This window comes from Pan troglodytes, chromosome 1, assembly GCF_028858775.2.
Source record: "Pan troglodytes isolate AG18354 chromosome 1, NHGRI_mPanTro3-v2.0_pri, whole genome shotgun sequence".
In the NCBI taxonomy this organism is placed as follows: domain Eukaryota; kingdom Metazoa; phylum Chordata; class Mammalia; order Primates; family Hominidae; genus Pan; species Pan troglodytes.
In genome coordinates this window covers 136,504,425-136,525,631 of record NC_072398.2, presented here as the reverse complement: position 1 = coordinate 136,525,631, position 21,207 = coordinate 136,504,425, and the positions used below count along the sequence as shown (strand labels likewise).

The following is a 21,207-nucleotide window of genomic DNA, read 5'->3' as shown; positions in this document are numbered from 1 at the left end:
AAATTAGCCGGGCGTGGTGGCGGGTGCCTGTAGTCCTAGCTACTTGGGAGGCTGAGGCAGGAGAATGGTGTGAACCCAGGAGGCGGAGCTTGCAGTGAGCCGAGACAGCACCATTGCACTCCAGCCTGGGCAACAGAGCAAGACTCCGCCTCAAAAAAAAAAAAAATACAAAAATTAGCTGGGCTTGGTGGCATGTGTCTGTAATCCCAGCTATTCAGGAGGCTGAGGCAGGAGAATTGCTTCAACCCGGGAGGTGGAGGTTGCAGTGAGCCGAGATGGCACCACTGCACTCTGGCCTGGGCAACAGAGCAAGACTCTGTCTCAAAAAAACAAAAACCAAACAAACCTAACCCACTTTCCATCAATCCATCAATCAGCTTTCAACGAGCACCCCTTTAATGCTCCGCACTTTTGCACTTGGGCTGAGCCCTGCAGGGTCACACGTGAAGTGGAAGCCATAGTACCTGCCTGTGAGGATGTGGTCTTGGTGAGGAGGCCAGACCAACACCCATGAACGCATCACAAACCACAAAAGACCATAGAAAAGCAAGCATCACACTGTGCATGGAGTGCAAGCTGGTGCAGTGGGAGTCCCAAGGACAGGAGGTGGACAGGACAAGGGCTTCAGCGCAGAGGTGAGGCTTGAGCTTTAGAGATCCCAGGGGTGGCCTTGAGATCTACATGCTCCTTTGAGTGTAAAGGGCTGATCGTTCTGAGAGGAGGAAAGGCATCACCCCTCACTTTCTGGGTCCCCTGCTCCTTGCAGGACCACCTGCACAACACCACCGTGCTCAAGGGCTATCAGTGAAGGAAAAGGGAAGAAAGGAACAAATGGCCTGTGGCGGGGTAAAAAACAACTCCAGCTCTTCCTACCAGGCCAACTTTTGTGACTGGCTCCCAGGCTGCCTTGCCTCTGGGGTTCAAGGGAGGCTTGTCTTCTGAGAGTCGGTAGGATTAGACAAAAACTCCAGCTCTGTTCCAAGGGTCTATCAATATCCTCATAGCTGGGTATGTTAAGTGCTGGTATATTTACCCTGTTTAATCATGGTTCCATCCCTCTGAAGAAAAAGCTGATTACAGCCACTTGGGGAGAGAGAAATAACAGTGACCTTCTGCAGAACCAGCGATAACTTATTCCTTATAAGGAGTGGATAAACAAAATGCCCCACACTCATCACTCAGGAATGTGCACCTCTTTGTGTGTTCTTCCTAACAGTACCTAGTAATTGGGCTCAACACCTCAGTGCAGCATTTCCTGTCATCTCTGGGACAGCAGAGTGGAGGTGACCTCCCTTCCCACTCATTGGAGAGAACATTAATTGCTAGAGGTAATCCTAACCATAAAGTTTCTGGATCAGAGTTGTAATTGCATTGAATACGAATAAAAGGCTGTTAAAAGGAAGATTTCTATTATCTGAGAAATCAAACTTTCTAGCAGCTTTAACACCTGTTCACAATGGGTTTTTATTCAACCCCCATTAAAAGAAGTCAAAAGTTACAGGTATCAAAGCCAAAGTCCCTCCAGAAGCTAACATAGTAATAAAACCATCAGTAATTTTAATGATTGTTTACATATGGTGCCTCCTCTAGGTCAGGCACTTTACTTATGATCTGTTAATTCCTGTATTAACCTAGTAATTATACCCAATTTTATAAGAGCAAATATTAAAGCTCAAGGAGAGATTACGTCATTTGCCAGAGTTCACACAGCTAACAAGTGGAAAAACAGAGATTTGAACCTGTTTTCCTGACTCCAAAGCCAGCAAAGTTCTTTCAACTGGAGCCAGAAATACCCTAATGCCCATGGGTGACCAGGGTCCCTTCTGGGCCATGTGGTGTGGAGAATGAGTTTGACCACCCCAACTTGTCTTGTTCCTCAAGAGGATTTCCCAGACCTTCAAGGAATAAAATAATGTTGTGTTTTCTCCTAAACTGGTTTTCATCCAAATCTTGTGTTGCTCAGAAAAACATGGAGCCAGAAAGCCAAATTCCAGAGTCCTCTCTGTGGTCATCCCGGGAGGGGCCCAGGCAGCAGGGTTATCCTAGGCCTATTCATGAGATGCTCCAGGTTGAGCCTCCCTCTCCCCGGTTGGCCTGGCAGCCTGTTCACTGGCTGCTCTCATAAGCCACCCAGGCTGCGTCCCTCCAGCTCCCATCGCTAGTCAGCTGGGCCAGACCCCACCCCTGTATTCAGTGTGGTTGCCAGACATGCAGCCCCACCATGATCCCCATTCTTCATTCAACCAATATTATGTACCCATTATACATGCAAGGCACAGTCTTAAGCTCTTGGGGGACAAGACAGAGATAATCCATGATCTCTGTGAGTGGTCATTCAGGAATATGGAGTGAATGCTCAACCAGTTACACAACTAATTGCTTAATTACAATTGTATAAATCCTTCAGAAGTTGCCAAGTTGCTAAGGGAGTGTGCAACTGGGGTGGGGATGGGGGGCTTGACTAGGACTGAGGGATGAGGAAAAGCCTCTCCTAGGAAAAAGACAAGAGGGCTGAAGCACACAGAAAGAGGGGTCAGTGGTACAAAATGAGGCCAGAGTGGTCAGCAAGGCTCCATCTTGAGGGCCTTTATAGGGCTGGAATTTATCTTAGGAACAAGGAGACTCCATTGAAGGGTTCAGGTTGTGAATGATACATGTGTATGGATCAGGGAAGAAAAGAATGATATGTCTACCAAAAAATTCTGAATTGTGCTGAGAATTAACAACTGTCTTTTTAGCCTTTTGTCTCCCTAAAATAGTAAGTTTCCAGTAACTCACAAGTTGACAATTAAAGGGGTTGTAATAGATGTCCTTTTAAAAAAATAATTTTTTTATAGACAAGGTCTTGCCTGTTGCCCAGGCTGGAGTGCAGTGGCACAATCAAAGCTCTCTGCAGCCTCAAACTCCTGGGCTTAAGCAATCCTCCTGCCTCAGCCTCCTGAGTGGCCTGGACTAGAGGCGTGAACCACCACACCCAGCTAATTTTATTTTTTGCAGAGACTTGTTCTCCCTGTGTTGCCCAGGCTGGTCTCAAACTACTAACCTCAAGCAATCCTCCTGTCTTAGCCTCCCAAAGTGCTGGGATTACAGGTGTGAGCCACCATGCCCGGTCCAATAAGTGTTCATGATAATGTGGATTTGTTCTTGACAATCAGGACTCGAGCCCAGGCAATCTTCTGCAAGTCAGAGTATTCACCCACCCCTGCATCAGTCTGAATCTGGAAAACTCTTCTGGCACAGCCATGTTTCAGTGAGTAGGCCCACCCTGCCCCATTCAGAGGGGTGGATTTGAAGAGGCACTTAGGGCCAGTCTGGAGGAAAGAGACAAGGCAAAGAGTAGGATGGTGCTGGGACCTCAAGGACCGATTCCTTTTATCAGCGTTGTCCACATGGGTTGCTCTTCTGGGCCCTGGGAAAGCATTAGAGACCCCCAGACATGATTCTCAGAGTCTGCCCTGACATGTCACTCCAGAAGATCGAGGTCTTTGGTCCTTGAGCCCTTTACTTTGAACACGAGAAGTGTTTGCTCGCGGGATCTACACAAGTCTTTTTTTTTTTTTTTTTTGGAGATGGAGTCTCGCTCTGTCACCCAGGCTGGAGTGCAATGGCACAATCTCAGCTCACTGCAAACTCCGCCTCCCCGTTCAAGCGATTGTCCTGCTTTAGCCTCCCAAGTAGCTGGGATTACCGATGCCCGCCACCAGGCCCGGCTAATTTTTGTATTTTTAGTAGAGATGAGGCTTCACCAGGTTGACCAGGCTGGTCTTGAACTCCTGACCTCAGGTGATCCACCCCCTCTGGCCTCCCAGAGTGCTGGGATTACAGGCATGAGCCACCATGCCCAACCTCAAGTCTTTTCTGATCCTAACATTCTGGGACCTAATCACTTCAAAGGAGACATGCCATTTCCGGCTGAGGCCCCAAGAGGAATGTTTTATGGTGGACAACTCTGAGGGCTGGCATGGGGCCTGGAGAGGGAATGGAAAGGAAGAAGGGAGCTGATGGGAGGTCCACAAGGACTTTTGTTGAATGGTGGGGAGGGGGCAAGGCAGAAAGCAACTTATGGCATGATTCTACCCAGAGACAGCCCAGCCTTTGAAAACTTGCCTCGCCCAGAGTGAGAAAGATTTAAACAACACACACACCGACACACACACCCACATAAGCCCCCCCACCCCCATCATACATATATTCCATGCATTTCTTAATTAAGGGAATGCTAACATTTCTTTAAAGTACAATTCTTAAAATGATATTTTAAGAAGACCACATTTAAGGAGACCACATTCTTTAACTTGTGAGAATATACCTCCAACCTCTTAATAAAATTGTGATTAAAAAAAAACTTTCTCGAATCGTGACTAAATTTGATGTCATTGATTAAAATGTTGCCAATTTGCAACATTAATAACCTTGTTGCTATGCCTGTTCTACCAAAACCCTTTTCCTAGTATTTCTTACATCACCACACATCTGAAAAAGTTTCTTTCATGCGCGTCCGTGTGAAGAGACCACCAAAAAGGCTTTGTGCGAGCAACATGGCTGTTTATTTCACCTGGGTGCAGGCGGGCTGAGTCCGAAAAGAGAGTCAGTGAAGGGAGATAGGGGTGGGGCCGTTTTATAGGATTTGGGAAGGTAATGGAAAATTACAGTCAAAGGGGGTTGTTCTCTGGTGGGCAGGGGCGGGGGTCACAAGGTGCTCAGTGGGGGAGCTTCTGAGCCAGGAGAAGGAAATTCACAGGGTTAATCACTCAGTGAAGGTGGGGCAGGAACAAATCACAATGGTGGAATGTCATCAGTTAAGGCGGGGCAGGGCCTTTTCACTTCTTTTGTGATTCTTCAGTTACTTCAGGCCATCTGGGCGTATACGTGCAAGACACAGGGGATGCGATGGCTTGGCTTGGGCTCAGAGGCCTGACAGTTTCCACTGGGCTTCTCCCCTCCAAAGAGCTCCTGGGATGGCCTTGGGATCCACATGGTGGGCTCAGCCCACAGGTGGGGGAGGGGAAGGTGCTCTTCACCTGTGTTGCATCAGCAGCGTGAGCTGCTGCTATCATGTGTTGAAAAGAATGTGAGACAAAAAGAGATAATATTTGAAATGGAAAGAAAATAGTATTACTAAGCCAAGTGATCAAATATTGCCAATTTTGCTTGCCAGCTATCATGAACTGATAACAAATTAGCAAAAGGCCAAACTTACATGCACGAAGTTGTCCTGAGCAGTGGCCGGATCCAGACATAACACATCTCCAGATATCATTCATGGCTTACAAGCTTTGTAGTCTTTGCCCTGTGATGAGGCTATCCTCCCAGCGGGGTAGGAGGAAATGATTCCTTGTGCTCTAGCTGGTCGTAGTGGCTTATACTCTGGCCAGGAGGTCAGAAAACTGTCACAGAACCAACTCTGCTCATTATTTGCTGTGTGCTTTGGCCAAGTCTCCTAACTCATTGGAGTCTGTATTTCCTTATCTCTGAAATGACAGCAACACTCAACACACGTTGACTGAGGACAGACCATATGCTAGTCTGAACTATGTGTGAGTGAACACATAGTCATCACTTCCATGAGAGTGGAATAGTGGATATAAAACTCAGTACCACATGTGAGTGACTCCAAATATTACAGCATCCTCATTTGCTAAATGAACTCTTAAGAAAAGGTTTTTACTTTTATATTGGTTGATATTAAAATATATCAGGATGTTAATTAAATAGACAAATGTCTGTGCATAATAATGTGTTATTTTAATTACTTATAGGTAAAATCACATGCTATTCATTAATTTGTAAATCTTGATTAAAATGTTGAGTTTTCATTATATATTTAAAAATCACAGCCAGGCACAGTGGCTCACGCCTGTAATCCCAGAACTTTGGGAGGCCAAAGAGGGCAGGTCACCTGAGGTTAGGAGGTCAAGACCAGCCTGGCCAACATGGTGAAACCCCGTCTCTACTAAAAATATTTTTTTAAAAATTAGCCAGACATGGTGGTGGGGACCTGTAATCCCAGCTGCTCAGGAGGCTGAGGCAGAAGAACTGCTTGAACCCAGGAGATGGAGGTTGCAGTGAGTTGACACGGTGCCACTGCACTCCAGTCTGGGTGAGAGAGTGAGACTCCGTCACAAAAAAAAAAAAAAAAAAATCACATCATGTTTATAATGCAGAAATACTGCCTTTACCCACTCACAGTGCAATACTTTTAATCAAATTCTTCCAGTGCACTTTCGATATCAGTGTTTTGACATTCCCTACGGCCAGTCTTCAAGCCCATTTTTCAGAGCACAGCATCTTCATATTCATCTGGATTGCTTGAGATTCAGCACTTCTTGAATCTAAATATGACGTTGTCATTGAAAATTATACCTCATGCCGTGATAGTTTTTTCCCTATTTGTGATCTCATAAGATAACTGTCACGCCTCTGAGCCCAAGCTAAGCCATCATATCCCCAATGACCTGCATGTATACATCCAGACGGCCTGAAGCAACTGAAGATCCACAAAAGAAGTGAAAATAGCCTTAACTGATGACATTCCACCATTGTGATTTGTTTCTGCCCCACCCTAACTGATCAATGTACTTTGTAATCTCCCCCACCCTTAAGAAGTTTCTTTGTAATTCTCCCTACCCTTAAGAAGATTCTTTGTAATTCTCCTCACCCTTGAGAATGTACTTTGTGAGATCCACTCCCTGCCCCCAAAACATTGGTCTTAACTCCATCGCCTATCCCAAAACCTATATAAACTAATGATAATCCCACCACCCTTTGCTGACTCTCTTTTTGGACTCAGCCCGCCTGCACCCAGGTGAAATAAACAGCCTTTTTGCTCATACAAAGCCTGTTTCTATGCAGACACAAAAAATGATGAGTTCATGTCCTTTGTAGGGACATGGATGAAGCTGGAAACTATCATTCTCAGCAAACTATCTCAAGGACAAAAAACCAAACACCGCTTGTTCTCGCTCATAGGTGGGAATTGAACAATAAGAACACATGGACACAGGAAGGGGAACATCACATACCGGGGACTGTTGTGGGGTGAGGGGAGGGGGGAGGGATAGCATTAGGAGACGTACCTAATGCTAAATGACGAGTTAATGGGTGCAGCACACCAACATGGCACATGTATACATATGTAACAAACCTGCATGTTGTGCACTTGTACCCTAAAACTTAAAGTATAATAATAATAAAATAAAATTTTTTTAAAAAAGCCTGTTTGGTGGTCTCTTCACACGGACATGTGAGACAATAACCACATATCCTTCAAGTATGGTATATTAATAATGTTGACTTTCAACATGATCTTTATCATGTTGATCTTTATATGGTTTGTTTACTGTGACCTCCAACACTCAACAATTATCCTCAGGAATAATTGCCAAACGTGTCAGATTTCTTTGCCACTTTTTTTCCTGTATTACCAGTAGTCTTCCATAAGATCCCACATTAGCATTACTTTAGATGGCTTAAGACTAACATATGTTCATCAAAAACAAGGTTGCTGTCTGAAATAAAGTGATTGAATGCTTTGTGTTCTGTAAAGACTCTACTATAAGATGACTCCAACAGATAATTTTGAGGAGAAAAGGCATAATTATATGTGATAATTATAATAAAGGCTAGAGGGCATTAATAGCTCCAAATGAAAAGTGTTCAGAGATAAGAGAGAGTATAGACTAGCTATATGATTAATCATCGAGTTGTTCATTTTTCTTAACCTCTTTACCTAGAAAATAAGGCCAATCAACAATACCTCAGAATGTTACTGGGAGGAGTAAATGAGGTTATAAATTCTAGCATAGTGCCTGGCTTGAAGGTGTACTTAGGGTGAGGGCCATCATTCCCTGAGTTCTTCCAGCTCTGCTCCCACTTGTGACTTTATGGGATGTTAAAGGAAAAGGAACAGGGGCAGGAGAAGACAGGAACAAAGTATCTTTGCCCATTGTTCAGCTGAGACAGATTAGAGTTTTTCCAAAGGTGCTTTCCCAAGAACCAAATGAAAACTAAGAACTAAAAACACAAAGACTGTAGTTACAGAGCCCCTCCCCAGATCTCAGTGTCATTGTTCCTTTCTGCATCCTTCAGTCCTGTGGCATTTTCCTCTGCTAGTCTCGCTTGTACATGCAGCCACCATGGAATGCTGGGGCCATGTGAGAGGAGGGGATTTGCATAACAGTAGAAAACCACTGGTATTTGGAGGAGGGTGAACTGACTTTAAGTCGGCCTCTACCTTTCACTGGCTTTAAGATTTTGCAAATGTCCATTTGCCTCTCCAAGTCTCAGTTTCTTTATCCTTATGTAAACAAAAAAGTTAGACAGATCTCAATCAATTTATTTTGTCAAGGTTAAGGGCATTTGCAGAAGAAATAAAGACAGTCACAGAAAGAGGAGAAAGGCCTGTGCCTTTCTCCAAAGATGATTTTGAGGGCTTCAATATTTAAAGGGGAAAAGTGGGCTGGAGGGGAAAGAGGGAGGGTATGGTAATCCAAGGGAGGGTATGGTAATTCAAGAGAAAGGGAACAGATAAGGGAATAGTCAATTATGTATTTGTTTTGTGCTCAGTAAATTGGCACTTTGCATAAGACAAGGCTAACATAGAATAACTCTGTGGAGATATTTAACCTCTTATCTGTAGCTATCTGCTTAGGAACAAAAGGAAAGTCAGCTTCTTGCATAACTCAGCTTTCAGCTTAATTTTTTTCCTTTGGCATACTGAATTGAGGTCTCGAATTTTTATTTTCCTTTCACATGTCTCCACCCTTTTCTTTTTAAAAGCTTTAAAGAGAAAGCATTTTAGAAGCAAGTGAGTCTCTGGTATTGGGTTTTATCTGATGTCTCATGGCAAGGACAGTTTATTCCTAGACCGATAGGTCCCAAGTTGTTAGGCAAGCTCACCTTTAGTAAGTTGTGAAGCCTTACATCCCACAAAGGAAAAAAAAAACATAGGAGAGGGAAGAGAGAAAGAAAACAACAAACAAACAAAAAAGGAGAACAATCCTGGAAACCTGATATAGGCCATATTACTCTGAAGTCTATACATCAGTAGGCAGGTATGAAAGTGTTTTATCTATATAAATAGGATCCTATATAATATTTATATAGGATCTATATAAATATTATTTTCTTCCAAAGTTTAAGTTGTCTAGCTTCAGTTTGTATGGCATTTAAAAAAGCACAGCTTAGTTTTTCGTGATTTTCAAATCAGGAAAAATGGGGAAAAAAGGAAAAGAAGGAAACAAATTGAAAACATTATTTTGGAGACTTGTAGCCAGAAAAAATTTTAGAATTCAGTCCAAATTGTAGAAAATAATACAAATTTAAAAGTCTTAGGCAAGGTTAGAATCTAATAACAGGTGTACACAGTTTATTTGGAAACATAACTTTTCTCTCTCCAATTCCCCAATTTTATTAAAGACAAAATCGTAGTAGGACCAATTTATTTGTAAAATAAGTTTTAGTTCTATTATACTTGCCTTAATTATTTGCATAAATTGCAGCAAGAATAATCACTTGTCATATAGGCTGTCTCTCTCTCTCTTTTTTAAATTGGCTTTGCTGAAAGCTTTTTCATAAGGTGTCTAAGATTAGACCTTCTTAAAAGCCTTGAGCACAGCCTGCAGATACCTGTGTGAGTTGGGTGAATTTCTCTCTTTTTAAGGTGCCAAGAAAACTTGGGGTTCCTAGGCCTGCCAGAAAGTGATATTCTTCACTTACCACAGGTCAGGACCCTGTAAAGAACAATGTATAAGGCCAGTTTTTCAAGGGGCTTTTATCAGCTCTGTAGGTCAGCCTCCTTTTCTCAAGGCAATCTGAAAATGCCATTTCAGTCAAGGCCTTGGTAAAACAACCAGTGTCTCCAATTATGCCCTCTTATAAGAGAAAACAGATCCTTATTGAACTTATGCAAATAATTATTTTGTCATAAATTAAGAATACTCAAAAAATAGTTTCCAAATTTTGGAGAAATTAGGTTGAGAGAAAGGATATGTTTTTAATTTTGCTCATAAGAGCATACTTTACTCAGTTGTTAAAAGCTGCAAATAGCTTAAAAGAAGAGAAAGTTTTCTTGACTTTGAAGAACAAAACAAAAAGAATCAGCAAATGTTTTAAACAAAAAGTCATAAAAGATTATTTCAATCTTCAGTTAGTTCAGTCCATTCAATTAACTCCTGTTCTGCTCGATATTGGATCAACAATCCTCATGAATATATCAGACCTCCCTGAGAGTCCTGGAAGGTTTTCTCTATTCCAATGGCACAATCTCTCAATTTACCAGAAACCTATATTTAAGAGTACTCCTCAGAGTTCTATAGCTGATTATAAACGGCCCTATAAAAGGATCAAAGTAGGCCAGGCGCGGTGGCTCACACCTGTAATCCCAGCACTTCAGGAGGCTGAGGCGGGTGGATCACCTGAGGTTGGGAGTTCGAGACCAGCCTGACCAATATGGAGAAACCCTGTCTCTACTAAAAATACAAAATTAGCCAGGCATGGTGGTGCATGCCTGTCATCCCAGCTACTCGGGAGGCTGAGGCAGGAGAAGCACTTGAACCCGGGAGGCGGAGGTTGCGGTGAGCCGAGATCGTGCCATTGCACTCCAGCCTGGGCAACAAGAGTGAACTCCGTCTCGGAAAAAAAAAAAAAAAAAAAAAAGGATCAAAGTAAATCATAGATGACAAAAATCTTAGACCAGTCATGGTTAAAGACACAATTGACAAAAAATGGTTTACTTCTGTGGCATACAAAGTTTTACATAATCGTCATAATTACTACTACTGATAACATATACTAAGACATATCAGAATCACAGGATTCTCATATAATTTTGGAACAAACACTAATAGCACATTTATGTAAATATTATCCAAAGAAGATTAAATACCATTTTGTATTTGACAATGCTTCCTTTATTATTTTATTGTACCAAATAAACCAAATACATTTCATTTGGACTTCATGAGACCTAATATCAAAACATTAATGAGGTCAAAAGGACTGAATTTAGAATATGATTTTGGAAAGTTTGTCAAATATCTAAAGTTTAAAACACTTGATATCACAAAATAGGATCGCAGGTCATTATAAAGACAGTCATTCATTTAGCCAAAGTGATAACTCGAAGATTTCAAAAAAAGGCAAAAACCTTTATTCTTTGAGAGAGGAGACTTACTTCCCCAAACAATAAGCCCTGATAAAGACAGCATGAGGCCAATTAAATGTCTCACAAATCTTATAAACAAATCTATTAAATTTTAATCACTTGACTATAACATATAATTTCTATAAACTTTTTTATAATATTTTACAATTTTTTAAATTACAGTGTTAGTTAATACTCCAAGAAAATCTTGTTAATCTGACACAGGGGCCCAGATGCTGGCCTTGCATCCATGTAACGTTGATATTAATGTTTAATTCATAGAGAAACTTTAAACTAATTTTATTTCTCAAAATCAGCCCTACAATCTCATGTGCCTATCTCTTCTGTGGTAGTCCCAGGGCCTAGAAGGGTTAAATAGTTTTAATTTCTGGCTCTGTGTCTCATGAACAGTTTATTTTGATAGTCATCTTCTCCTGGGTTGGCAAATAAGGCTTTAACTGCTGTCAGTGTTTAAGATTTAACAGGATCTGGAGTCCTCTCTAGATCCGAAAGTAAAAGCCCTGTAACTTAACAGCACAGGACTTCAAAAGCAACACAGAGAGTTACATGGATATAATAACCTTCATGTTTTTAAATCTCAGTTTTCCTAGGACTTGCATTAGTTAGACATAGGAAGAGTAGGTCCTGGGTCATAAGTGAAAGTTTTCAATTTCATAGAAGAATTTAAAGCCAAGAGCACAGAATGTTATGTTGGAAGAAAATATTTCCTTTAGACCATTTAGATAAAACATTTTTAGTATCAGGACACAATGGAAGTTAGAACCTGAGGAAAAAAATATAAGAGCTGACGAAAAAGTTGAAGGAGAACATTATTGTCTCAGGCCTTCTCAAAGGGGAGAGAAAACTGAAAATAATGACATGCAATAAAAGTTGAACTTTTGGGTTAAAAAAGTTAAAAGCTCTTATAATTTTATTAAGATTAAATCAATACCTTCAGATAAATTTGATGTTCCAACCAACTCTTTAATTTATTAGTGTATTGTTAAATACCAAAGAATATTATAATTTCCTTTTAATTATAGCCAATTTGATCACATAAAGTTCTTTTTCATAAATTCTCTTTTTACAACCCTTATTCCAACTTGCACAAACATTTATGACATGCTTGGATGTCCTGTCTTATCCTAAATATCACTCTTTCTTAAATAACCAGTTATTTTATTTTAGGTCAAAAAATTTACCATACAAGATCCTTTCTCATATAAAATGATTTTCCTTTTAATCTTTCTTACCCCAAATACCTCTTTATATGTATAACTTTCTTTACATCTCTCTTATTTACTGGTTCCCTTTAGCTTGTTTTATAAACAACCTTTAAATAACTTTTGAGTTAGACAAAAATTGTTTCCTTTTAATAAGAACACATTGTTTTTTAGAAAAACGATTTTCTATAATTTTTATTTAAAAAATTGGAAATGACCCAGGTATTTAATTAATATATATTATTTAATTTAACTTTAGGTTCTAAATTATATGACAAGTTTATTTACAAGCATTTATTCTATTACATTTGCCTATTTAATTTGTTTAAATAGTTGATCTAGATTACATATGAAAACTGTGATGGTCATCATTTAGAGTTATTTCCCTGTTAACAATTTTTATAGGCTGTGAATTTCAGGTGTTTACTTAAGTAAGAATATTAAGGTTAAATAAATGTTTTGGGGTTTTTTTGGTCAATAACTCAGGATTTAGCTATTTTCATTAAACCAACAATATTAAATGCTTTATTTATCGAAAAGTTACACAAAGATAATTCTCTTTTGGGCTACATTTATAGCTTTACAACCCTCGTGCCAAATCTTGACACCTTATAGTATTTAAGAGAAAAAAATATAAAATTGCTTGACCAATAAATCTAAACAATAATGTATGTTGGCGATTCTGAAGACATTTCTAATTTTATTTTACCAATAATTTTAAAGCCAGTTTATTTATTAAAACTCTATTTAAGTCACATTAACTTGAAAAGCAACTGGGCTTATTTACTGAATTTGTGAGTTCTCCTTTATTTTTAAGCCAGTTTGGTACCTTGTGGCCATAAACATAACAATACACATGTAGGTATACATAAACACACCTAAGCCCACACACACTCATACAAATAAAGATCCTATAGCTTTTACTTCAGAACTCTAGCCATGAGATACCAATACAAACTTAACCAGTTTACCAAAAAACAGGTGGATGCGAACACGGTTTTTCTCTCAACATCAGTAGAAAGGTCCTCTGAACTAGAAAAAAATTTACATTTTCTTAAGCAAAAACCACATCCTCATGTTTTTATAAACTTCCCCAAAAACACATCATACTATCCTACTAATCTAACTTTTAGTAACTCTAATTCCCAGTAAAAAACCTAGGATTACTTAATTTAACTTAACATGACTTTAAGATTTTAAATTATTGGAGAGGATTTTGAGACAAAATTTACCAAATTAATCTTACCAAAGATTACTAAAGTCATGTGAACTGAAAAGCCTCTGAGCTAGCTTCTACTAAGTTGATGAACACTGACTTTTCTTTAAGCCAATTAATTAGAGCTCTTTCACATAATTGATAGTGAAATATTATTTCCACTTGAGACATAGGAACATATAGACATAATAGACACCCAGACAGAGGCAGATCTTACAGATTTAAAAGTTCTCATTTGCCTGTTTTCAAAACTTTTCTCTATTTTAGACTGTTAATCTCATGATTATCTGTTCTATGTCCTGAACAATTGTTAATGAGGCAACTGTAAATTTGCATCCCAAAGACATGACTTAGGTGAAACAATGTAGAAAATGTACATCTCAAAGGCACACGCTTAGATCTAAACAAAGGCAATGTCTGTTATGTGAACTTCAAGCCATTGTAGGGACCCAGAAGCTCTTACTAAGTGGAGATTTCCTGTAAAGATGTAAATTTCCTTTGCAAAGAATTTTATTAAAGTGACTCAATTTGATAGGTGTTATTTTCAATTTAGCTTGATTAGATTACTAGCTTTATGGTAGATCCCTTTAAGGAATAGGGCCAAGAAAGCCTGCACAATTTTCTTAATTTAAATGTACAAAGAAATAAGTAGCCCCCTGTAGTAATGACCATTTCCTATAAACTGTCCTTAGCCATCCCTAAGATTGTGGTTCTCTGCCACCATTACACACACCAAGGCCAAATTCTCTCATAGTACAAGGTAATCTCTGGTACCCCCACCAAAGACAAAGACATCAGGTAATGCAATACAAGAAAGCAGAGCTTTAGACCTGAGAAAAATCTGCCCGTGACTTTTGAAACTCCACAAAGAAAGCAGGACACCCCGAAAAAGGGTGAGTGGCACCTTTATTCTGAGTTCTTTAATGGGTTTGATTAGAAGCCTTCTCTATGTTTTGTTTTGTTTTGAATTTGCTTGGTACCAAAGATGGCAAAGGGGGAAGGAGGAATAGAATGGAAGAAAAGTAAACAAAAGAACAATCTTTTAAGAAAGGAAGTGAACAGAGAACCTGTTTGAGTAGGTAGGTAGGCAGACATAAGCAAGGCAGGGCAGTGCCCTACCCCTCAACCAGGACTGCCAGGAGACTGTCAAGTGATGGTCAGGCAGTTATTAAACTGTCTGTCCAAAACAATTGGTCGAAGCCAGCAGCAGGGAACGGTGGTCTCCCAATAGATAGAAAACACCTGAAGCTGGTGATCAGCTGCTATCAATAAGATCTCAGGAGCTGGGCGAGTGGAGTCAAGCATGCGCATGCTAAGAGGCAAAATGGCAGAGTTTAGCTGGGATATGACCTTCCTCTAGGAACACTCTACTGGTAAGGGAACAACGCCTCAAGTGAGCATGCGCAAAACTTCGGCAAACACACTGTGCCTGGGGCCCCTCCCAAGTTCTGGGAGGCCGCTGCACATGTGGACGTCCCATCCCAAAGGAAGAATCAGGGCAGAAGAGACACAAGAGCCCGGAAGCATGCCAACATAAAAAAACCCAAGTTTACATTTGGATCTCTCAAGTTGTCCTCTTGGCCCTCTTCCAAGCGTACTTTACTTCCTTTCATTCCTGCTCTAATACTTTTTAATAAACTTTCACTCTTGCTTTATAACTTGCCGTGGTCTCTCATTCTGCCTTATGCCCCTCAGACGAATTCTTTCCTCTGAGGAGGCAAGAATCAAGTTGCTGCATACTCATATAGATTTGCTGCTGCTAACGAAACCAAGCGTATGCTTTTTTCTTCTTTTTTGCAGCTGTGAGGAGTTTTAGCCAATTCAAAAACATTGTTCACCATAACTTGAAATTCTCATTTGGATTTGACCAAGTAAAGTAGAGTTGGTCGAATCCAATGTGAGAAAGACTAAAATAATAAGGAAACAACAAAACAACAACAACAACAACAAAACCAATGCGATTACTGAGCACTTTAGTGTTAAAAGGAAATTAAGATCAGCTGGTTGTCAATCTTAACTCTTAGTCATTAAGCAGGATTTTCAAGACAAAACTTCAATTCAGCTACTTACCTAGGAGTGGCGCCCAGGCTCAATACTCCTCTCTACCATTTTAGAAGCAGTAAAAGACTCAAACTCACCTTCCCTGTTGGATACAAGCTGAAACTCCAGAAAGGAGTTGCCTGCCATCCATTGTCATGGAAACAGGAAAACTCGCCTGTTTTGTTGGAAGTGAGTAAAACTCCAGAAAAGGAGTTGTACTTCAAAATAAACCTTAGATCTCAACCAAATTTGGGGTGATCAGGGATTCTCCAGAGGGAGGAGCTCCCAGACCTCAGAAAATTGTCTTATCTTTGAGCAACAAAGATAACCTAAGCTGGTACCAAGTACTGGTAAGAGATTTGTCAAAAGTCAGGGGCACCTCCTCTCAGAGTCCCTTCCATCGGCCGCCAATTTGTAAGCCAAAAAGTATCTGAGACAGGTCTCAATCAATTTAAAAGTTTATTTTGTCAAGGTTAAGGACATGCCCAGAATAAATAAAGACAGAGCCACAGAAATAGTCTGTGGTCTGTGCCTTTCTCCGAAGATGATTTTGAGGACATCAATATTTAAAGGGAAAAAGTGGACTGGAGGGGAAAGAGGAAGGGTATGGTAATCCCTATATTGCAAGAGAAAAGGAGCAGGTAGAGGAATAGTCAATTATGTATTCATCTTGTGCTCAGTAAATTGGCACTTTTCATAAGATAAAGTGAACATAGACTAACTGCGTATGGAGATATTTAACCTCTTATCTGCAGCTATCTGCTCAGAAACAAAAAGAAAGGCAGCTTCTTGCATGACTCAGCTTTTAGCTTAATTTTTTTTCCTTTGGCATAGTGAATTGAGATCCTGAGTTTTTATTTTCCTTTCACACATATAATGGGGACAAATGTCTTGGAGAAATTTTGAAGATTCTTCTCTCGGAAGATTAGATTGATCATATATCCAAAGTATTCAGTACAGAGACTGGCCAGTAAACAACTGTTAAGTCCTTTCTATTCTTCCGTGTATTTCCTAGAGTGGGCAAAGAATGGAGGGGACAGGTGGTCCATTTCCCTTTTTCTAGGGTAGCTTAGCAAGACACTAGTCATAGCAATAACTCTGAACCACTCCGTTTCCTTTTCTTAGTGAAGGTTTAAATTTTGTTTGAATTTTACTAAAAGAAATGCCTTGTCAAGGATGACTTCCAGAACTAGGGTTGGCTGCTTTGATTAGCATCTGCTCTGGAAAAAGCACCCACCTCAAGTTCAAAGTCATTCCCTGCTCTTTGGAGAAGATAAAGTAAGCACATGTCTTCTCTCACCAGCACAAGGAAAACTTCTCCAGGTAGAGGAAGGGTGAAGACCTCATCTTTCAATCTTTGCTTCTTGAACCACCTTCACAGATTTCACAGGGGCTAAAAAAGTCTATCTTCTCCCAGGTCAGCAAAGAAAAGCAGCATCCTTTCTCTTCTGTAGTCAACCTTCATTCAGGCTTAATGGAGTGAAAAAAATTATAACCCTCTTCTCAGAGAGGACTGTCTTTGTTAAAGAAAAGACCCTGATAAACATCTGGGGTTAGAAGGTGAGACCCTGAATCATGACTTAGCTGAAGACAAGCTCATTAGAAGATAATTAAACTTTTCTGAATTAGAATTCAATGGAACTTGAACAGAAAAGATTTATTGGGAGGGTGATGGAGAAAGAAGAAAGATGGCAAGCCACGTGGTTGAGAGGCCAAAAAACTGCTAAGAACAAGGAGGTCTGCTTCAGATTCCAAAGTCATTTGCTCTGTTCTGATGTAACTATCTCCACAGCTTCCTAACCCCTTCAGGACAGTCTGCTTTACAGGCATTCACATTGAGTACGAGTGGCTTTTTTAGTGGAAGTCAAGTGCATAGGCCAAGTCCCACATGTGGGTCACTTTGATGTAAAACAAAGACAACATCTACAGACTGAAGAGCTGAGTCAGAAACTGAACTAATTCAGTGGAAGCAGGAACTCAAAAGCCAAGGCTGACAACAAGCAAGTCTTTTTAGAATTTGTGGATATTGTAGGGGTGATTTTTCTTGTCCACAGGTCTTTGAATTGGTATTTGAGCCCATCTTTATGCATCTTATAGGACAAGGTAGGATTCTCTGGGTGCCATGTATGTGGCATATCCTAGACAAACTCAGCTAGTTTATCCTAGCATCTTTGGGATCTGCCTTGCCTCAGGAGTATCTGCTCCTAAGGCAGTGAGGCTCTCTACTATGTAAGTGTGAAAATAACCATTATCTTGTTACAGAACCAAACTGGGGTCCATTGGCTCAGCACAGTAAGACCAGATACCCACACCAAGGTTCGTAGCAGGAAAAAGGAAGGTATTTATTTGCAGGGTGCCAGGCAAGGAGGATTGAGCAGCTAATGCTTAAGTCCCAGCCTTCCCCATATGGCTTGTAGGTAAAGATTTTTAAAGGCAGGCATAAATTTCAGGAAAGCAGAAGTTACAGACAAAACCACAAATCAATACTGATTTAGCTAAGTCTCTGAACACCCGCATATTGATTTTGGCCGAAAAGGATGGGATATCTTGAAGCAGGGGGCTCACAGGTCATAGTTAGATTCAAAGATTTTCTGTAATTGGTTAAAGAAGAGAAGTTTTGTTTAAAAATTTGGGGTCAGTGCAAAAGAATGTTACTCTGGTTGGTTATGACTTCCTCCAGGCCTCTCAGAAAGAAATTTAGAACAAAGAACAGTGCTGAGTTCAGTCCCCAATTCCCCCTTATCTGAGGTCTACATGCAAGAAGATCCATGTGGTGGGGGGTCCCAGTTTCTGAGAAGCAACTCAGAGACATGGTAAGATGTTATCTTTAGTTTTTGTAGGGGAACGAAACATTCTGTGAGTCTAGCTTCCCTGGCTATTGTTTTAAGCTACTGTTACATTCTTGCTTTTCAAGTTGCTTATTTACTTCTCAGAACTAGCTAGGTGCCTAGAATTTCCCTTGAAGGAACTCAGGATCTTCCTTTCTTTCCATGTTTGGGGTTGGGGCTAGGGAAGAGGTCCTTAAGAGGAATTCTCTAATCCATCTCAATCTTCTCCCATAGCCTGTCTCTCTCCCAGTTCAGAGTTTTAGGACCAGAAGGAGGAATTCTTCTCCAATTTCTCTTTCCTTCTTTCTGGGTCTCCAATCTTCCTCAGACTTTATGCCACCACTAGAGATGAAGGTAGCTCACCCCAGGTGGTGGTTCTCACTGCTGTCCGCAGTGGGTGTTCAGAGACTTAGCTTCCACCTTCAAGATATACAGAAAGAGTCCCAGAGATGTTTAATGGCAGATCCCACTGAGGTAGCCCCAGGGCCTTTGCTGCCCATCTTTGGTGGGACCCACTCACCTCCACCTGTTCTGTTCATGCTTCCCAGACCCTCTCCCAGGGTTGGAGAGATCCTCCTGTTAACCACAGCATTCTCCCTTACCAGTTGGCCAAAAGAAGCGTGTGGGACGTCTATTGGGCGGTCACCACTCTCCCCTGCCAGGGACAGTATCATCTGGCCTCTGCATATCAGATCATATCTCCAATCAGATGCCTGATTCCTGACTAGGGCCTTTATTTCTTCCAGACATTCCAGTGGGTTGGCAGAAGTCACCATGTTGACTGTAGGAACTTCGGTCTTAGGCCCAGCCTTTGTCTTTTCTGTGGCCACTCCTGACCTCCCTTTATCAGTTGCTTTCTTGGAGGAATATTTAATAGAGAAGAGCCAGGGCCCCCCAGGCTCAGGGGCTCCATCTGCCTTGTCTCTCAGAGCCTCAGCTACCTCTCTTGGCTGCCAGTTTGGCCCCTTGTCAGTATCCTACAGAATTTCTGCCTCCAAGGTCTTCTGACCTCCCCTGCTCTGTTTTTCTGAGGTGTCCCCCAACCCCTGGCTTTCCTTATCAGGGCCTTTTGTTTTTTGGCTACACTATTGGTTTGAGCCATTGCTGGACTTACGGGAACAAGAAGACAACAGGTGAGAAAGCCCTAGGTTTTAACTTCCCCCAGCAATGTATTCCTTCCATGCCCAGCCACTGGGCATTTGTAAAGTACCCAGAGCCTGGTCATGGCCACGAACGCATCTTTCTGTCCTATATCCCATTTAGAAAAAAAAAAAAATCTGCAGCTAGCTCACTGCCAGCGCTCATTTAATTTTACATAAACATGCTCCTTGAAGCTAAAGCAAATCTGACTGACTTTTCAATGTGAAAACAAAATATAAAAACTGTTCTTGGAGTTATTTCTAAACAGAACTTGTCTCTAATCCTAATATAACAGAAACGTATATGATGATCAGTATTTAATTTTATTTTTCATGTGGTAAATTTCAAAGCATGGGACAAAGGCAGAACATCCCATTCTGCACAAAAATATTGCGTTTCTCTCAGGACCTTCTTGCCATCTTTATCATTGTGTGCTCAGCAAACTTTGCAGCGACCAGTTGGATTCCATTTCCCTGATGTTGGTGGTATGCTCTTGGGGAAATGTCTTCCAGACAGGGAAGAAGCGTGACATCATCAGAGCATGGATGACCTTGAAGACTTTGCTGCCCTGGCCTGTGATGCTTTTCCAGCATTCTTTCACTCAGCGTCAGTCTGAAGTTTATATGGCTCATCGTGTGCTCAGGATTGTCCTTCTAGAACAGGATGTAGGAGCTTAGCACTGCAATGTTTAGAGGGTGACAAAAGAATTTCTTAGACCAGCTGGGCAGATGGCTTATGCCTGTAATCCCAGCACTTTGGGAGGCCTAGGTGGGTGGATCACCTGAGGTCAGGAGATCGAGACCAGCCTGACCAACATGGTAAAACCTGTCTCTACTGAAAACACAAAAATTGGCTGGGTGTGGTGGCGCACACCTGTGGTCCCAGCTATTCGGGAGGCTGAGGCAGGAGAATTGCTTGAATCCGAGAGGCAGAGGTTGCAGTGAGCTGAGATTGCACCACTGCACTCCAGCCTGGGCGACAGAGTGAGACTCCATCTCAAAAATAAAAAAGTATACATATAATTAAGGCCAGGCATCATGGCTTACACCTGTAATCCCAGCCCTTTGGGAGGCCAAGGCAGGTGGATCACCTGAGGTCAGGAGTTAGAGACCAGCCTGACCAATGTGGAGAAACCACGTCTCTACTAAAAATACAAAAATTAGCTGGGCATGGTGGCACATGCCTGTAATTCCAGCTACCCAGGAGGCTGAGGCAGCAGAACCACTTAAACCCAGGAGGTGGAGGTTGCGATGAGCCAAGATCACGCCACTGCACTCCCGCCTGGGCGACAAAGTGAGACCCCATCTCAAAATAAGTAAATAAATAAACAAAAAAGAATTTCTTAGACCAAACCTTGTGCCTTTTGTGCTCAGTTGGATAGGAAGTGAGCATCTGATCAGCCAGTCCACTGCTCCCACATTCTCGTGATAATCCACAATGACACATGGCTTCTTAGTCTTCTTTCCATTTCTGTTGTTTACTTCAATCACAGTATCACTGTGGAATGTTGACAACATTGTCACCTCCTTCTTGTCACACCATTTCAGTGCCATAAGCTCACCACAGAATTAACATTATGCATAGGAATGCTACATTTTCTAGGATTTGACATTTTCC

General features: G+C 41.2%; 2 long non-coding RNA genes across 9 annotated transcripts in view; one reads left to right on the top strand and one right to left on the bottom strand.

Moving 5' to 3' along the window:
• The first annotated feature begins 454 nt into the window (after positions 1 to 454).
• On the top strand, positions 455 to 1,402 carry LOC107967405 (uncharacterized). Of its 2 annotated transcripts, none has more exons than XR_001707767.3 (2): positions 455 to 635; positions 1,217 to 1,402. It is a non-coding gene; the product is annotated as an uncharacterized LOC107967405 (long non-coding RNA). The 2 variants fall into 2 exon arrangements; XR_001707765.3 differs by having other exon boundaries at positions 767 to 1,402.
• An 11,460-nt stretch (positions 1,403 to 12,862) lies between these two features.
• LOC741049 (uncharacterized) overlaps positions 12,863 to 21,207 on the bottom strand; it is a 157,049-nt gene continuing 148,704 nt past the window's right edge. For all 7 annotated transcript variants that reach the window (XR_008539715.2, XR_008539713.2, XR_008539718.2 and 4 more), the window contains 2 exons: positions 20,944 to 21,087; positions 12,863 to 20,269 (listed from right to left, as the gene is read on the bottom strand). This is a non-coding gene — a long non-coding RNA (uncharacterized LOC741049). The remainder of the gene's footprint in view (positions 20,270 to 20,943; positions 21,088 to 21,207) is intronic.